Here is an 18,734-nt window from a genome sequence, read left to right as displayed (position 1 = left end):
AAAATATAACAAATAAAATGGTAAAATATACCATTTGGTATATTTTGGTATAATATAAAATATATTGGTAAAATATAACAAAGAGGTGAGAGAGCCTAAACATGCATGGAAATCTCCATAAGTATGTTTGACCTTATTATGTGCACTTTGGTTACAGGATTCATACTACCTTTAAAAAAAAATCAAACACATATAATAGAGAATATTACTTAGTGTGGATCCTCTGTTGACAACATTATAATCTGTATTGAACAATACTCTATTGATTCATAAATAAATATATTTAAGAATGATGATTCATCTTGATTGTTGATTTGTTGGAATTAACTCCAATTCAGGCAAAAGAATTTGGACTCCATTTACCAGATTAAAGGGAATGAAGTGCCATGCAAATTGCTAAGAGAATTTCTGGGTCTGTTGAACATGCAAATAGTTTATTAACAATCTGGTAGTTTATTTCCCCTCTAGTTTAGTTTGCTCATGGTTTACTTGAAATGAAGTAATCTTTCAGATTTCTTTACAATCTATGATGCTTGATTGGATGCCATTGCAAAAAAAGATTTGTTACCAATAGTCAAGATGAAATTCAACAGACTCAGAAAGATGATCTCATAGCTGACAGTACTTAGGATTTTCAGTGATAAAGAGGAAGACACAGAAAGACCTGTATTAAAAGCTTCTGTTTAGAGGGTTAAAAAATAAGTAATGTAGCCGTATTATGCATTGTGATTATAAACTGCTGAATTGGCGTTTACTGTGACAAGAGTCTCCAATTTATTGGATGCATGTCATTGGAATTTGCCCTTTCTTTTATGTGTCTTTCCATGATGAATGCCAGTGCTGGGAAATGAAGAGCTCTTACCCTTTTCATACTTTGCTGAATGCTGGCAAACTTGCCAATTGATGCTTCTATAATTTTTGCTTCAAGGTCACCTGAGGGGACAGAGTCATCCAAACAAGGTCACTAAGTTGAAAGTTAATAGTTGTTTCTTGAAAAGAAAAGTCATGGAAAAATTAGGACACTGCGGAAATAATTACTATAAGATGGAAAATGGATCAAGAGAATATTTTCTTCCAATAAGGTAATTCATTTACAATACAATGTGATAAATAGTGCTTGGACAACTAAGGTCATTTGGTCTGCTCTGAGTAATTCAATTAGGAGAAATCCAAAAGCGATAAGTGCATGGTAGGTGGGAGCTGTAAAAGCACTGGACTGTTAATAATTTGAGACTTTCTCATCCCTTTATGTGGATGAAAGTGGATCAATTATGTGAACATGCAGGTCTCCGTATTGTCCTCATTTTGTGTATGGGTCCTGAGGGAGATTGCACAAGGACCCCAAATGGTGAGGCAGAGCTTTGCCTTTTGGAAGAGGTTCACTGTCTTCAGTGTGATTTTCAATCCAGGGAAAATGCAATAACTGGCTTTTTTTTTCTTTTCAAGTCATAATTTCAATGTCCTGTGAACATAGAGCTCTTTTGATTCAGAGGGGCTCCTAAAAACTAGGGCGAACATTCAACTACAATTTGAGAAAACTTGTAATATTATAGCAAGCTTATGCTGGCCAAGCTCTCCTGAAAGCAGAGACCCAAGGAGCATGTGGGTTAGGCTTTGAGTGCATTTTCTACAAGGAATCCTTAGATTTAGTAGGCTTCTGTCTACCATCCAGCAGACATTGGGGGTGGAATCTAAATTTAATTTAGCCCAACACAAATCTGCTAACAGTGTTCATGTTTTTCAAATGCAAAAATTAGAATACATGATTTGACAATTACAAATACATTTCTGAGGACACTGAGACTGTCCTGAAAAATTCTAGAAATGTGATCACCACACATATGGACTGTACTTCAAAGATACATAGAGCTTTTAAAAAGTTGTAGTATGTGTCTGATTGTTATATGTCTCATTATCCATAGCATGACTTGTATCTAAGTGACTAAGAATTAACCATACTCTTTTGAATCTATTCTTTATCAGTGAAGCTAAGTTGCACTCAAAAAAGCAAACTGTCTAGACACAACTGTTTCCTCATGGTTTTTCTTAATCATAGCAGGGCTTTTGGCTGCTAAATCCAATGCCTTGTATCAAATGTCAATTGACTTAAAATTTTTTTGAACATATCTGAAAAACCACATTGACCATTTGGAAAATCCAAATGATATTTGTGTTGGAGTATGTAGATATCCTGATGACATTTTATTTTAAGGAAAGCTGTAAGTGGTTAAAATTATTCATAAACAAGTTCATATGAGAATTCTTATATAGATATGAAAATAATTTTGTGCCCATTCTCTCAGGGGCTAAAAGAAAAAAATTCTTATCTGAGTCTGATGTACTTTCACCTATCAGGGAAAAAGTAGGAAAAAAAAGAGAAAATAAATACTTTGCAACAGTAGTAAAATGATCCCAGTTTATAAAACCGTTCCAGAATTTAGCTTCTTGCTCTTCTTTCTTCATTGGAAATCTCTCAAACCCCCTTAATAGGAACACTTACCCATATCTTGCCTTTAGTTTTCTCCTGTTTATCACAATATGTCCTCTGAAGATTTCATCCTTTCCTATGATTTTAACTGTCCCCACCCTAGGGCTGATTTCTCAAAATCAAAAAATTAATAAATTTTTGTTTTGGATCTTTTCCATCAGCCACTAAAGCAAGTTGATAGTTTTAAATTGGTGATGGGAGCACATACACCAGAGAAATTGGCAAAGTCTACAAATTATACTCCTCTCCCCTGTTTAATATTTACCAGCACACCATTAGTTGTCACATGAATTTCATAATTTCACTTCAAACATAACATGTAGAAAATAGAATTCATTTATTGAACCAACCATTTCCCACCATACTCAGATTATCTGTTTTCTTAGGGACAACACCATTATTCCACGTAATGTCTTAATGTTGATTGCCTCTGTAACCGGTCCTTGATCCTCTTCTTTTGTCTCCCTCATCTGTACTTGCACCTTTGGTAATTTCATCCTGTCTCATCCTGTTTTATGTAGATTATATGCGGAGCACATCCCCAGTTATGTCTCTATCTCAGACCTCTCCGCAGACCCCTACATACCATTGCCTATTGAACATAGCTGCTTGGATAGCTAAATAGACATCTTGAGCTTGACAGGCACTGAATTGCATGCACACATCTGTTCCAACCTCAATCCTCTCTACCTTATTTTATAGCAATTCTATCTTTCTAGTTGTCCAGCCTAAAACAAAACACAAACCCTTTGACTCATCCTTGACTCTTCCCTTTCTTTCACACCTCTATCCAATTTGTCAGGAGGAAATCCCATTGGTTTCACCATGAAAATATATCCTGCTCACTTCTGACCACCTTCCTTGTTGTATCCTAGTGTGACCATTGTCCTGTCTCACTTGGATTACTGCTGTGCCCTCCTCATGGATCTCCCTGTTCTGTCCTTTCTCCTTTACAGTTTCCCTCAATGAACACTCCTGTATTCCTTAAAAAGTATAAGCCAGATGGTGTTACTCTTTGCCTCAAATGCTCCAAAATTTCCTGGTCCACTCAAGGTGAAAGCCAAAGTCCTTATGATGGCCTGTAAAAAACCTTCAAGATTTATCCTGGATTTATCATGATTTCATTTCCTCTTCTGCCCCTTCTTGCTTACTCTGAAGTAGGTGTACTGCCATTCTTGTTGTTGATTGAACTTGTTACACATTCTCCTGTTATTCCATCTGCCTAGTATGTTTTTTCCCCCAGATACAAGCTTGGCTAATTCCTTCCATCTCTTTTGTGCATTGCTCATATCACCCCTCTTCCATGAGGTCTACCCTGACAACTTTATTCAATATAGCATCCCATCCTACTTCTTCCCTCAGTGCTAAAATTCACCATATCCTGCTCTACTTTTTCCATAATACTTAACATCTTCAAACATGCTACATCATTTATATTTTTTATGATACCTATTGTTTAATGTTTGTCTCCACTGCCTAGAAGTCAAGCTACTTGAGAGTAGGACTGTAGGCCATTTATTCCCTGATTTGTATAAATCTATGACTGGCATACAGTGGAAAATGTGTAAGTATCTATGAATGAATGATCTGCCTTGAAAGACAATTCATCTTTGACTTTTATTTCCTTTGATATAGAAATAGCCTATTCTTTGTGACAACCACTCTCTAACCCAACCTTTACCTCAATACCAGATTCATCTTCCAGATCACAGTGTTAATCCTGTCACTCCTTCCTTTTAAAATCCTTTAGTGTCTCCCCATTGGCTATTGAATAAAGACCTGACTTGTTAGTCTAATAATTCAAAGTTTGGCTCCAACCTAGATTTTGAAACTTCTTTTTGCCTTACTTCTCTATGATCAATCATTTATTCATTCATTCAATAAATTTTTATTGACCCATAATATATGCCAGGAATGAAAGTTTCTTATCATACTTGTACCATTCCCTAAGTCCACACTATATTTTATTATTTCTGCCCCTTCTCTATTGCAATCCTTTTATCCTGGAATGTACTTTTACATCATACCTCAGACTATAGAAATAATATTTATCTTTCATTACATAGTTGAAATGCCTTGTCTTCCACATTGTCAGCCCTGACCATATCCATAATGGCCCCACCTTCTGATACTGACTCACCATGGCATCCACACCAATAGACAATCTTGTCCCACCTGTAACCAGTAGCTTGGCTCCCTTGCTGTACCCTTATCTCCAGGCAAGTGAATCTACTTGCTATCCCTGAGCATGCCATACCCTCTTTACCTCATGCTCTGGCTCACATTCCTTTACTAGCTTATATAACTCTTACTCCTTTAGCCATTAAAATGAGTTCAAAAGCATCTCCTTCAAGAAACATTTCTCCTTCTCACTCTTTGACCAAGTCCTACCAATCTCTCCTTCCTTTGGACATTCTTAGCATCTGGTTTGGACTGCATTGGTGTACCTGCTTCATATTGTTTTGTATTCTATGAGTTAATGACATGCCTTCTCCTTCATATGGCTTGAAGCTCATTTGGACCACAGGAACCATATTCTCTTTGGTTCTCTATCCCCACAGTATGTGCCACAGTACTCTGTTCATAGGAAAGCCTTTAGTAAGTGTGGAATGCCCGAATGCAGAATGCAGAATGAATATTTGACTTTATATGTTGACTGTTATGACTGATATCAATATATAAGAATTTAATGCTTGGTATATAGTCTCAGGAATATGGTCTCAGACATATAAATGGCATTAAATTCTACTATATATAATGCAGTCACATAATACATTCTATATATAAACATATATACATACACATATCTGTGTATGTATAAAATATACCATATTAAGTTTCTAGTATATATCTGTTGTGTGTATATGTGTATAGTAGATACATATATTTATTTATATATACACATGTGTGTATATATAATACTGTATTAAACTCCACTATTTTATATAATACAGTCAAATAGTATAGTCTCTGTATAGACACATATATATACACATTTCTTTATATATACACACATAAGCATGTATGTATATACATATAAAATTTGGTTTGCAGTCCCTAGTACATAATAGAAATTTAATACGATTGCCTTCTCCTGGGCTAAATGTATCCAGAAAGCTCAATAGTTAACTAACAGGAAGTACAGTTTAGAACATCGTGGTCTCATGGCTGTCTAGTGCAGGACATGGGCTACATGTGTGAAAGTGGTGACACCTGGGTGATGTTGGCACAGGCCACTTGGACACCTCCTGGCACAGGAAATATGCTATAAACTGTGAGAGTATCTCCTACCCCTCCCAAATGGGTGTCAGAAACAATGGTGCTTTTCCAGGTCCTGACCTTGTCCCTTTGTCTCAGACATTCTGATATTGTGTCTGTCAGGCCAACCCTCTTATTATCAGTTCCCGATTCTCTTTCCATCTCAGGGAGCAATCGTCTCTCCAACAAGAGGTTAGGCCTTTTGGAGCACTGGCAAAAATAGTGCTAGGGCATGCTAGGTGACTCTTCTGTGTGAAAAATGGATCCATTCCCTCACCTGACCGCCATTCAAACATAGATAACTCACTCCCTGCCAGTTACCACATCAATCAATTCCCTTTTGCGATCTGAGGCCCAGGAAGAGACGCACAAGCAGCTGTTTTCTTTCTTTTCCACTCTCATCCTCACTTCTCCTTTCCTTCCCTTTCTCTCTGCCCACCTATTTCTTGCCTTCTGGTTCCTTAAGATATGACTCTGCTTTGGTGTACTTGGTACACAAATAAAACATTCTGATGGTTAAAGTAATTATTTTGAATTGTTGATATGTAGGCTTATGGATTGAAAGCATCTCATCTATTTGTTCTTGATTGCACAGTTCATTAGAAATATTTTTACATGCTTCTTGGAAAGAAAGGTGGAATTCAAACAGGTAATTAGCAATCTGTGAATTATGCCTCCAGTCTTTGAAGACCTTTGTGGGTACAGGTTCTGAAAATATTGCTGCAGTCAGCAATAGGACTCTTGATTACTCTAAAACTGAATTTAAAAAGGCATTGCTGGCCATGTTTGATCTCATATTTGGTACCTTTAGAAATGCCATAAAGACAAGCAGCACTGCTAGAGGAAGTGAGGAGGATTTTCTGATCCTGTCACAAAGTTCAAATCATATCATGATAATCATCCATGTATTGACAACCAAACCCTTGTGGTTAACTGCTCCACAAGAAAATAGAAATGCTTTAAAAAAAACATGTATTTTTAAATGTCAATGGTATTTGGCGTCTTGTGTTTGCTAAAATCTTTTGTGAGGTAAATATGAAGGCAGGAGAACCTCACTTCATTACTCATCCTGGTCTTGAACTAAGAGGGTTGGAAGACCCAATTGTTTATTCACAGCATGTGCCTGATTCTTTTCTTCCACCCCTTCCCAAGAAACTGAGGTTGAATTGTAGGCAATGTATAAAATCTTATGAAATTTTTGTTTAAAATCACCACTTGCAAAAAAATATTCTGATTGAAACAAAGGAAATCTATAGAGAACTAGACTCTCTATGGTCCATTTTTAATCATGAATATAAGAACACACATTCCATCTTTATCTCTTTTACACATACTAGATGCGCCTGTTCCTCAAGCCATCATTATTAGAAAACAGCCTGGAGTTAACGTGTCTGAAGCGATTATTTAATTTGACAAGGGCAGTACCAATTTTTTCCCTCAAGAGTTTACATTACAAAATGTGGAAAAAGGAACTTCTTGGCTGAGTTAGCTGGCTTACCAGCAATTTTTGTTATTTTTAAGGTGTTCGTAAGTGAGGTAAAACTCACCTGAGCCCTTAGGACACTGTTAAATTTATATTTTCTCTCTGCCAATATCTGTCAGGGGAGAGTGAAATGAGCACTCTTAGTTCCTTACTTTATGCTTTTCATTGCAACTGAATTTCTCAATCTAACACACTTATGATGGTCAGGGCTGGAGAAACTGAAACCTTGAGAGTGGGTAGGTCTTCCACCTTCCTTGAGGAGGCTAAATCAGGGGGCATTGCAGATGTGTTAGAAAAATGTGCTTCAAAGTCTAGTTCAACAGGGAATACCAAAGTGTTGGAACACACAGATTGCTGCTTATCTCCAGGAGGGTGAATACATTAGAAAACATCATTACTGATGTTCAAAACATCATTGAATTCTTACTTGAAACTTGTAAACGGGCTGCCAAAGGGAGGACTGCTGATTTTGTTTAGGTTTTCTTCATTTGTATCTATCCCAAAATAGTCTTCTTGGAAGCCTATAAAAAAAAAAAAAACAAAAAAAAACAAAAAAAAACAAAAAAAAAACTAGTCCTTTCATTTACAAAGATTGTTCGAAGACCGTCTGTTATCAGTAATGAGCTGTCTCCAGGAAGAAAATACTGATTGTATGCTGAAGAATATCACTGCTAGTGCCAAGAAAAACCAGGCATTGTGGTTGAAGAGTAAAATGAAATTCTACCAAACACACACCGATGTTGTCCCTTTCATACGTGTCACATGCACATTTTGATCCTGGGAATTGGGTGAGGATGGCTGGGAAAAAAGGAGAGACAGACAGTATGATGATAGAAAGTAAAGATTCTAACACTTGTTTACTTGTCAGCCTTCTATCATGCTGTTCAGGGCTCTCCACAGATTCTGGAAGGAGATCCTGCATCTCAAGAACAAAGGAGTAGGTTGAGCATAGTTCATGCTAGTAAAAGATGTCACTCATTTTCATTGTTATTATGATTACCATAATTATAATTCAGAATCTGTGGTTGCCAAAAGGAAATTAGATAATGTATAAAACATAGCAATAGATAGAATCCCCTCTAGAACATCCAATTTAGACACCTATTTCTGTGCCTTTGTTCATAACCTGAGAGAATTATGAAGATTGTCTTTGGTCTGCATTTGAAAAAGCATTATTAAAAATAACTCATGTGGTTTTTAAAAAGGCAAGAAAAATAAATTATAGCAATGGGACTAGATGCCAGGTATAGTTTAAAGTTATACACTGATTGAGCAGAACAGACCACTAATGTAATTAGTGATTTATTCTCTATTAATGCTTTCCATCCACGATCCTCAGGATACTTTAGAATATCCCAATTATATCACATACCCTTTCATTTTTTAAGGGAAACTTCATTTTATTCCTCACAAATCAAAAGTTCAGATCTGTAAGTTATTAGATAATATACTGATCTTCAAAAGATAGACCAGAAATACATTGTTGGAGCTCATTTTCATCCTATTTCAAACTTCTACTCACTTTGGGACTAGAATAAGGGTCAGGAAACTAAATGAAACCAAAATACAATGGTTTGGAAGAGGTGTGTTTGGGGCCAAGGCTCTGGGCTTAAAATCAGGGCTACCATAAAGTTTTCTTCTTTTGGTCAGTGCTCTACTCTGAGCCATTCCATGGTAGAATGGAAGAAAGGGGGGCAAAAGAGTGATGCTGGTTGGGTCCTTCAACAAACTGACTAAACTGAAAAATTAGGGCTGATATGCTTGAATTCCAAGATTTAGGTGGGTTCTAAATCTTAAATATCATAGCAAATTGACTGGATTTATGTATATTATACATAAAACAGTGTCATGGTTGCTCTAAAGCCATATCTGGGATGCCTCTTCACTGGATGCTGGTTGTTAAAACCTATGTGTCATAGCCAAATGGATTACCCTGACTTCTTTGTGTGTGTGTGTGTGTGCGTGCGTGTGTGTGTGTGTGTGTAAAAGAGAGAGAAAGAGAGAATGCACGTATTTCTATGGCTGTTTTTGTTTTTTCCTGGACATACCTCACATAGCAAAGCAAGCAAGAAAAAAAGGTAGAATTCAACCAACTCTGATATTTACTCAGTACAAACAAAAAGAGGTATTTTCTTATTCTTTTCTTATTTTTATTTATTTCAAAGCAAAAATTATAAATATAACAGGGATAATTTTTAAAAAGAGAAAGCCATCTAGCACTCCTTCACTTTTAAGCTGGAGCAAAAATGGACTGGAACAAGAATGCAAAAGTGCATCTTGTCATCATTATTTCAAAAGAAATTTAGGGGGGAGTCTTAAAAGTGCTTTGCTGTGAGTGCTGTGAATGTGTTTTAGAGATGCTATTGGCAACTTTTGCAGAAGGAACTTTGGTGAAGAAGCTACTTGGCTGTGGTCATACTGACACTAGAAGGGTTCAGTGGAGTCTTTCGGAAACTTACATTAGCAGTAGATGTGGAAAAGGACGTGGAGAGAAAGCGGAAAGGAAGAGTGTCTGCTCTAAAACTCTGTTTTAACAAGTGCAAATTCAGTATTCAAAGTTACTATCTAGACAATTGTGAAGAAAAAGCGGTCATAGCTGAACTCAGCCTTTAATAAAATGACTAAAAGGCACTGGCCATAAAGAAGCACATCAAAACTGAAGCAGCATCTGACTTTGCAGTTACATATAACTGTCACTCAAATCAAGATTAAGAACATTCCTGGCATTCTAGAATGTTCAATTGTATACTTCCCCCAGAGGCAACAATGATTTTTTACTTCTATCACCATTGATTAATTATGCCTTATCCCTGACGTTTATAAAAATGAAATAACAATGTGTGAACTTTTTGTGTGTGTCTGGCTTCTCAACATGATGTCTTATGAGATTTATCCACATTATTTTCTGTATTGTTAACATGTTTAATTTTTAATGCTGTCTACTATTCTATTTTATGTCACAATTTATTTATCTGTTCTTCTGATGATAAACATTTGGGTTGTTTTGTTTCTGGCTATTATGAATAAGACTTCTCTGAACATTCCTATACGTGTCTTTTGATGGATATATGCACTTGTTTCTCTTAGGAATATGCCTAGGAGTGTGCTTGCTGGATAATAGGGTAATAATGGCAAACAGTTTTTCAAATTTGTTTGCACCAGTTTGGCTTCCTTGAGGAAGATATGAATGTTCTAGTTTCTCCACATTCTTGCCAGCAAGCGGTATGATCAGTCTTCTGGATTTAGCTATGCTAAGAGGAATGTTTAATTTTTAATTCATTAATGATTAACTATATTGATTTTTGCTAATTTGTCATGTGGATTTTCTCATTTGTATAGTGCCTGTATGTTGTAAACTTGTCCAATTTAAAAAGGAGGTTTGTGAGATGCCTGAGTGGCTCAGTCTGTTGAGCGTCTGACTCTTGATTTAGGCTCAGGTCATGATCTCAGGGTCCTCACACTGAACCCCCATTGGGCTCCACACTGGTCATGGAGCCTCCTTGGGATTCTTTCTCTTCCTCTCCCCCACTTAAAAAAAAAGTAGGTTTGTCTTTTTCTTACTAGTTTGTAGGAGTTTCTGAGATATACTATACTAAGCTTTTTGTTGGATATTTATATTATAAATATCTTCTCTTCCTCTTGAATTATTTTTCATTCTCTTCCTGGTATCTTTTGGTAAATTAGTTCTTAAATTTAATGAGCTATAATTTATCATCTTTTCTTTGATATATATTGCTTTTGCATACTAATTAAGAAATTATTTTCTACCCTAAGATATGAAGATATTCTGTTTTCTTCTGGAAAAATTTTTTTTTCACATTTGGTTTCTTGGGCCATTTCATCTTAATTTTAAAATATGGTGTGAAATAATGGGGCAAGATTCATCTTTTTTTCTCATATAGATACCCAATTTCTCTAGAGACATTTCTTGAAAATGAATTTTTTCCTACTAAATTTTAGTGGCATCTTTGTCATAAATCAATTGACTGTATATATGTGCATCTATTTCTGGACTGCCTATTCTGTGTACACATAGTCTTTTGCAAATTTCTTTTCCTCTTAGCATATTATGGTTATATTTTTATGATAATAAATATACAACATAATGCCCTTTTAATGAATAGACAGTATTTAATTTATAGATGCACTAAAATTTACTTAATCCCTATGGCTTATGAATTCAGTTATTAAATTTATTTTCTCTCTTATGTATACTGAATCATTATGAATCTTTATTCCATACAAATGCTGTAAGAATATCAAGACAATTAAATTTTTAATGAAGAGAAGCTCTATTACACAGTGTGAAGTGCATTAACATAGCATCAAAAGAACTGAATTCCAATCAAGATTCTGCCACTTTATTAGGTCTCAGCTATAATTTGGGCACAATAATCCCTCGTTCTCAGAATTATAACAAGAATACAGCACATTAATGGACATGGGAATACTTTGAAACTTACAAATTGTTATAAAAACACCTTTTGTTATTAATAAATAATAAAAGCTTGACAAGCATATTATTTTAGCTTATTTGACAAACATAAAGTCATTGTTCATGAGGAAATAGACCTTACCTGGGACAAGAGTCTAATTCAGAAGAGACTTCCAATCTTCAGTAACTTTAAATTGTGGTAACCTTTTAAACGTTAAGTACCTGTATTATCTCCAAAATTGGAGCCACCTTAAATCTGTAATTGTTGGGCTAATCAAATAGATGATTTAAAAGTTTCGAGAAGAACTTCCCCTGTGTTCCTTGTCATCACCTGATGAGGCATGGCAGGCAGACTTGCTTGCCTAGATTGCAAAAATCAATGAAGGTGTCTCAGACATAAATTCAAAGACCTGGGAAAATGATGAGAATAAAACAGCCCATAAATTTACTATGGTTGGAGTCAGATAATTATGCATTGCTTGGACACTAGCAATTTCAGCAATGACATTGCAGAAGGATGGTCGTCTTAGATATTTTAGAATGGTCTGCATGAGACATGATGACCTTGACATCTTCAGCCTTCCCAAAGTAGAGAGCAACAAAGATGTGTCTGTCTTTGCTCATTCAAAGATGTTGCTCCTCACACTTAGCTCCTTGGATAGTTCTCAGGCCTACATTCCTGAGCTTAAGGGAAATAGGGGTTTATTCAGAGCACTAGTCCCAGTCTTGTGATATTGTAGTTAATAGAGTGTCCTGCTTGTTGCATGTTAGCTAGCCAGTGGAAATAATAACCTAAATGACATGGAGATACTGCATTTCCTAAAAATCGAATGACTGGAATTGGATGAAATTGTATTCATAGAGAATGCAATCTATCGTTATGAGTGTTTTGAAAGCACAGACTTTGGAAGAAGAATAAGTGTTATTGATGAGCAAGGAAAAGATGAAATGTCCACATGAGGTTGCTTAAAAGAAGTAATGGGTCATTACTCGTAGGTGCCATGTGCAACAGAGTCATGAAATTGTTGAGGGTAAAATGTTGCATACCTGCTTTGTTGGTATATCAGTCACTGACCTGGTTCACAGTTTTGTGAACAATAAGAAAAAAGTGCATTCTCCTTTAGTTTCAGTGAAGGACTATTATGATATGAATAGTGAAATGTTTTTTAAGTTTTCCTTGTATTTTTAGAACTGATAGGGTATAGAGTGACTGAGAAACTCAAAATCATTGATCTGTGTCCTCCCAGAATAAACATTTAATCCCAAATTGTGGAGATAACCTAAAAGGAATGCTGTGCAAAATTTCCAAAGAATAGGGTGTTAAAGCTTTTTTTATCTTATTATCTATTCTTATAACTGTTTGGTGAAGGTGGAGGATGTCTTCATTAGCTTTGTAACTTAAATTATTAGAGTGCTAATTAAGGAGGAAAAAGGTCACGGCTTCTTTGGTGTTTTGTGGTATCTATGTACTGTCTAGAAGAAACATAACTTAAATGCAGACACAAAGAGCTTGAGACTAAAAGGGTTGGAAAAAGATACACCATAAAATAGTAACCATAATGGCTCTGGAGTAGTTATGTTAATATCAAATAAAGTAAACCTCAATATAATAAATATCATTAGAAACAAAGAGAGACATTTCTTAATGTTAAAAGGGTCAACGTATTAGAAAGATATAATCATTATAAATGTAAACACACCTAATAACAGAGATCTGCAATGCTTAAAGCAAAAAATAACAGATTAGAAAGCAGAAATACACAATTAAAAATGGTTGGAGATTTCAGTATTTCACTCCAATGATTAATCTAACATAACAGAAAATCAGCAAAGATATGAAAGACTGAACAACATTATCAACCAGTGTTACTTAACTGATATTGTAGCACATTTCACTCAAGAACTATAGAGCACACATTTTTGGAATGGAATATTCTATAAGATAGACTATATGCTGGGCCATGCAATAATTCTCAGTATGATTTTTTAAAGATTGAAATCATGCAAAATGTATCTTATGACCACAAAACAATTATATTAGATATCAAAAAAGAAGGAAATCTGTGCCAAATACTTCGGTAATTATCTACTTCTAAATAATCCATGGGTCAAAAAAGAAAACAAAAAGGGAATAAAAAATTATTTTGAGTTGAATGAAGACTAACACAAAAGAGATAGAAACTACAGAATACAATTAAAGCAATGCTTAGAGGGCAGTTTATAACTCTAGATGCTTATAACTGCAAAGAAAGTTTCTAATCCCAATAATCTAAGTTCCATCTTAAAAAAAATAGAAAAAGAAAAACAAACTAAATCACGAATAAGCAGAAGGAAGGAAGTAATAAATATTAAAGTAAAAAATTGTGTGTTTGCAATTTACTGAAATGGACTCAAGAAGAAATAGAAAGTCAGAAAAGATAAAAACAAGTAAAGAAATTAAATTAGTAATTTTAAATCTTCACACAAAATAAGTCCTGCCTCTCATGTCCTCAATTGTGCATTCTGTCAAATTCTTAAAGTGATAGCAATTTTTTATAAGCTTATGAAACAGTTGAAAAAGGAACACTTCTCATCTCATTTTGTTTCAGGCCAGAATTACCCTGATCCCAAAGCCAGACAGAAACATCGCAAGGAAAGAAAACTATAGGTGAATATCCCTCAAAAATATAGATATACAACTCCTTAACAAAATATTAGTGAAAAAAATTCTGTGGCATATCAAAAGGATTCTCTACCATGAGTGTGTGAAATTTACCTTAGGAGTGCAAACTTGGTTTTACAGCTAAAAAGCAACTAATTGAATAACCATATTAATAGAATAAAGAACAGAAACAACATGGCTATCTCAATGACCACAGAAAACACATTTTGTATATACATTTCTGGTAGGGATATACAATGGTACATCTACTTTGGAAAACATTTTGTGAGTTTCCTAAAAGTTTGAATATAACCTTACTATACTGCCTAGTTCCAAGTTCCATTTCTAGGAATCTACACAAGAGAAAGAAGTAAAAAAAAAATATGTGCACACGAAGGATTGTTATGTTCACAGCAGCATCATTCATAATAGTCCCAAACTGGAAGCAATCCAAATGCCTATGAATTTCAAAATGTGGTGTATCCATATAATTAAATGCTATTCAGCAATAAAAAAAGAACAAAATACTGATACATACTACGGCACAAATGAACCACAAAAACATTATCCTAAGTGAAAGAAGCCACACAAAAAACACAAATTTCTATTTTTTTTATTCCATTTATATGAGATGTCCAGAAAAGGCAAATTGACTGAGACACATAGCAGATCAATGGTTGCCTGGGTTTGGAGGGTGAAGCAGGATTTAGTGCAAACAGGCTCAAGGGAAATTTTTAGAGCGATGGAAATGGTCTAAGACTGACTTGTGATGGCTGCCAACTCTGTAAATTTATAAAAATCATTTAATTACACATATGCAATGGGTGCGTTTTATGGCATGTGAATTATACCTTTAAAATGTGGTATAAAAAGTCTTAGTATTCTCATCCTTTTAAAAAATGATATACACAACATTGTGCATGTGTCTAATAAATGAGATAATTTGTAGAAACAACTCTGTACAGTGTTCGACAGAGTAACAGTGAGTCAATATTTGTTATCATCGTCCTTGTTCTCCTCATCCTCTTCCTCCTCTTTCTCCTTATCTTTATATGGAATCTAAACATCTGTCTTCAAGACTGTAGTTGCTGAATTAGGCAGCGGAAAATACTACCCAAGCCAGTGTAGATTGGTAACATTCACAATCCGTGGTCTCTAACTTTGGCTGAATGCTTAATGCCTCCTGACAGTTCTGTATCTCTCAGAAGCTTCTGTTGTCAAAGCTCTTCAAAACTCCATCTCCCTCCTTTCACTCACACATGAATGTCACCTCCTACTTCATAGAGAATAACACATCTATGAAGGGATCCTTTGAAAATACTTCTGCATGTCCAGTGATCTTTCCATCTTCTTTCTCCCAGGGTGAAAATTGTCCCTCCTCCTCCTTTTCTGGACCAATTCTTGCTTATACCCTGGATGAAGTCCTCTGACTTCCTCAGGGATCCTATCAGCATTCTGCCAGTAATAAACAAAATACAAAATATTTGCCAATCTGAAGCTCCTTTTCATTCTTTGTTTATACACATTCCTTCACTGATGTATCCAACAAATTTTTATTGGATGCCTACATTGTGCCAAATCCCTTCTCAAGGATCGGAGACATGATGATCAGCAAAAGAAAAATGGCCCTTGCTCTCGTGGAGCTTATGCAGTTTAGTAGAGAAACGGTAGTTAAAAATAGTTAGAAGACTGGGCAGCCTGGGTGGCTCAGTGGTTTAGCGCCGCCTTCAGTCCAGGGTGTGATCCTGGAGACCCGGGATTGAGTCCCACGTCAGGCTCCCTGCATGGAGCCTGCTTCTCCCTCTGCCTGTGTCTCTGCCTCTCTCTCTCATGAATAAATAAATAAAGTCTTTAAAAAAATAGAAGACTAATTAACTATCTTTAATAATTAATAAGTACAACAAAGGAAAAATAATGGAATACTAAGAGAACATATAGTGGAAACTCCAGAGATAGATCACTGAAAGTTACATTTAAAATGATTTGTGAAGTATGAATAGGATTTAACAGACAATTAGAGATGTAGGACAGGGGAGTGGGGAAAGGAATTCCCCGTAGAGGGACCAACATGTACAAATGCCTTGAAGCCAAATATAGGAGAATTGCTTGGGTTTGGGACTAGACAGTCATAGTTTGAGTCCCAGCTCTGCCACTGACATTGTGTCATGATGTGGTCATGAGCAGTGGAGTGAGAGTCCATCTGAAGATCTAGAACACAGTATAGTCTTACTATCCTGCATGAATAACTTTATACTTTACATATATTATCTCGCTTTGTCCTCACAGTAACTCTAGGTATTATTACCTTCACTTTGAAATGTGGGATCAGAGATTCATAGGCCTTGATTTGCTCAAGGACGCTGGCTAGTGTTAATACAGACTTTACTAAGTCTTTTGGAGTAAGTTATGTTACACTGATTTTGGCATCCAGTAAGAGCTCGATATGATTTCTTTACCTATTTCTTTCTTTTGCCCTTTCCTTTGATATCACGTGGCCATCATCAATTCATTGAAACACAGTACATTCATGCTGATTTTTTCCCAGTATTCCTTTCCTTCCAATATTTTTGTTAGATTAAGATTTTGCTACAAGTAAACAGAGATAGTAATTTTTAACTGACTGAAGGTATTTTCATTTTCTCTTTACCATTGCTGCTCTTTAATATCACAGCTAGAAGGTCACAACAACATTTTTGAGCTTCGGCTTCTCTATTTCTAACACAAGGGATTTGGTCGAGAGAGTAAGTAAAGTCATTTCCATCTCTAATAGGCTGTGAATGTATCTTTTTGGACTTGCCACATAACTTAAATCGCAAAATTTTACTTCTTCATCAAATAGTAGTTATATTTTATGCCTTCACAAGAATAAGTAGATGAAAGTCATTTATGTAAGTATTTCATCTTGTTTCAAGATATATAATTTGTAGATAGGATGGTGCATCTAGTTAGGTGACTTTTTTATATGGAATAAATTTATGAGCCAAAACATTTGAAGTTTACACTGTAAGACATTTAAAGTGTCTTAAAGGATAATATCAATATATTTTAATTATATAATGTCATCCGTGATGAATTACACCAGTATATTCACCAATTTTTTTGTTACGTAGGATGTCATTTAATCATGGAATCAAAAACATCTTTCTCATGCTAAGATAGATAGTCTTTTAAGCCAAGATAAATACTAGATTTCCACTTGTATTTGTTTTATTTATGATACTCACAAGATAGTATGACTATGGATTGTGCATAGAGTAATTTATATTTTGCTAATGCCAAAGTCTATAAACAGTATTGAATATGAAGTAAAAGCACATTTGTAAGGCCGTATTTAAACTCAGAAATAGATAACCAAAAGTAGTCACCACTTCAGGTAGATTTTTCTATTCTCTTAATATTTAACTTTAACTTGTAACAAAATCTTCTGAAAGGGTCAGTATCCAATTAAACTCTTGTACTAAATGTTGAATACAGAAGCAGTTGCTTCCTTACAGAAAATATGCCTTCTGGAAACTTCTAAAATGCATGTCATCTTTTGAGTATAAAAAAGCACATTTGTTATCCTAGTTCAGAGATAATTGCTTGCCATTAGGTTGGTTGGGACGTAAATTTTACTCATTTCTGTCAGCTAGTGTGTCAACTTCCTAAACTCCATCTCCATCTGCCCCTCCAGTGACAGGCCGAATATCATTCTGCCTTCCGCCAAAATGATAATGACTCGTAAATGTAAATTTCATTGAAATCACACGTGTGGAAACATTTATTAACTTTTCTTTCTTTCTTTTTTTTTTTTTTAAGAATAGAGAAATCAGATGTGTTGATTTTGGCTTAGCAACATTATATTAAAAATTCCTTACAAACTAATTTGCTTTCCTTGTTACAATGGTGTAAACATATTATTGATCCCTCCCCCCTTTTTTTTTGCAAGAACTATACATGCATTTGGCTGTCAGGGCTTTAGATACAATAGTGTCATAGAAGAGGTACTTTCTGTGCCTTCGTCTAGGCTGGGGGAGAGAGGTAGTGAGACTAGCCACCTGCACGTACCCTTATGCCAGGATTCTTGTCTCAAAGCCCAGAAGCCACATTTAACACCACAGACAGTGACTCTAGGAAAATGCCTTTTTTTTTTTTTTTTTTTTTTTTTTATGATAGTCACAGAGAGAGAGAGAGAGGCAGAGACACAGGCAGAGGGAGAAGCAGGCTCCATGCACCGGGAGCCCGATGTGGGATTCGATCCCGGGTCTCCAGGATCGTGCCCTGGGCCAAAGGCAGGCGCCAAACCGCTGCGCCACCCAGGGATCCCGGAAAATGCCTTTAATAAAAATGGCTTTTATTTTCAAAGTGCCGATTGCTTTTGTTTTTTTCCTCTTACTTTCACCAAGTCCTTACTACTTGCCATGCTCTGTTTTAAGCTATTTATGCATAT

The 18,734-nt window shown here is 35.5% G+C and overlaps 1 protein-coding gene and 1 pseudogene across 3 annotated transcripts in view; both read left to right on the top strand.

Moving 5' to 3' along the window:
- The window catches only part of HS6ST3 (heparan sulfate 6-O-sulfotransferase 3), a 631,204-nt gene that overhangs the window by 453,375 nt on the left and 159,095 nt on the right, over nucleotides 1-18,734 (top strand). The window lies entirely within an intron of this gene.
- Nucleotides 4,630-12,869, top strand: LOC144288163 (ubiquitin-conjugating enzyme E2 variant 3 pseudogene; annotated as a pseudogene).

This window comes from Canis aureus, chromosome 17, assembly GCF_053574225.1.
Source record: "Canis aureus isolate CA01 chromosome 17, VMU_Caureus_v.1.0, whole genome shotgun sequence".
NCBI lineage: Eukaryota > Metazoa > Chordata > Mammalia > Carnivora > Canidae > Canis > Canis aureus.
Note: the sequence above shows the minus strand (reverse complement) of the source record. Positions and strands in the feature narration are given on the sequence as shown.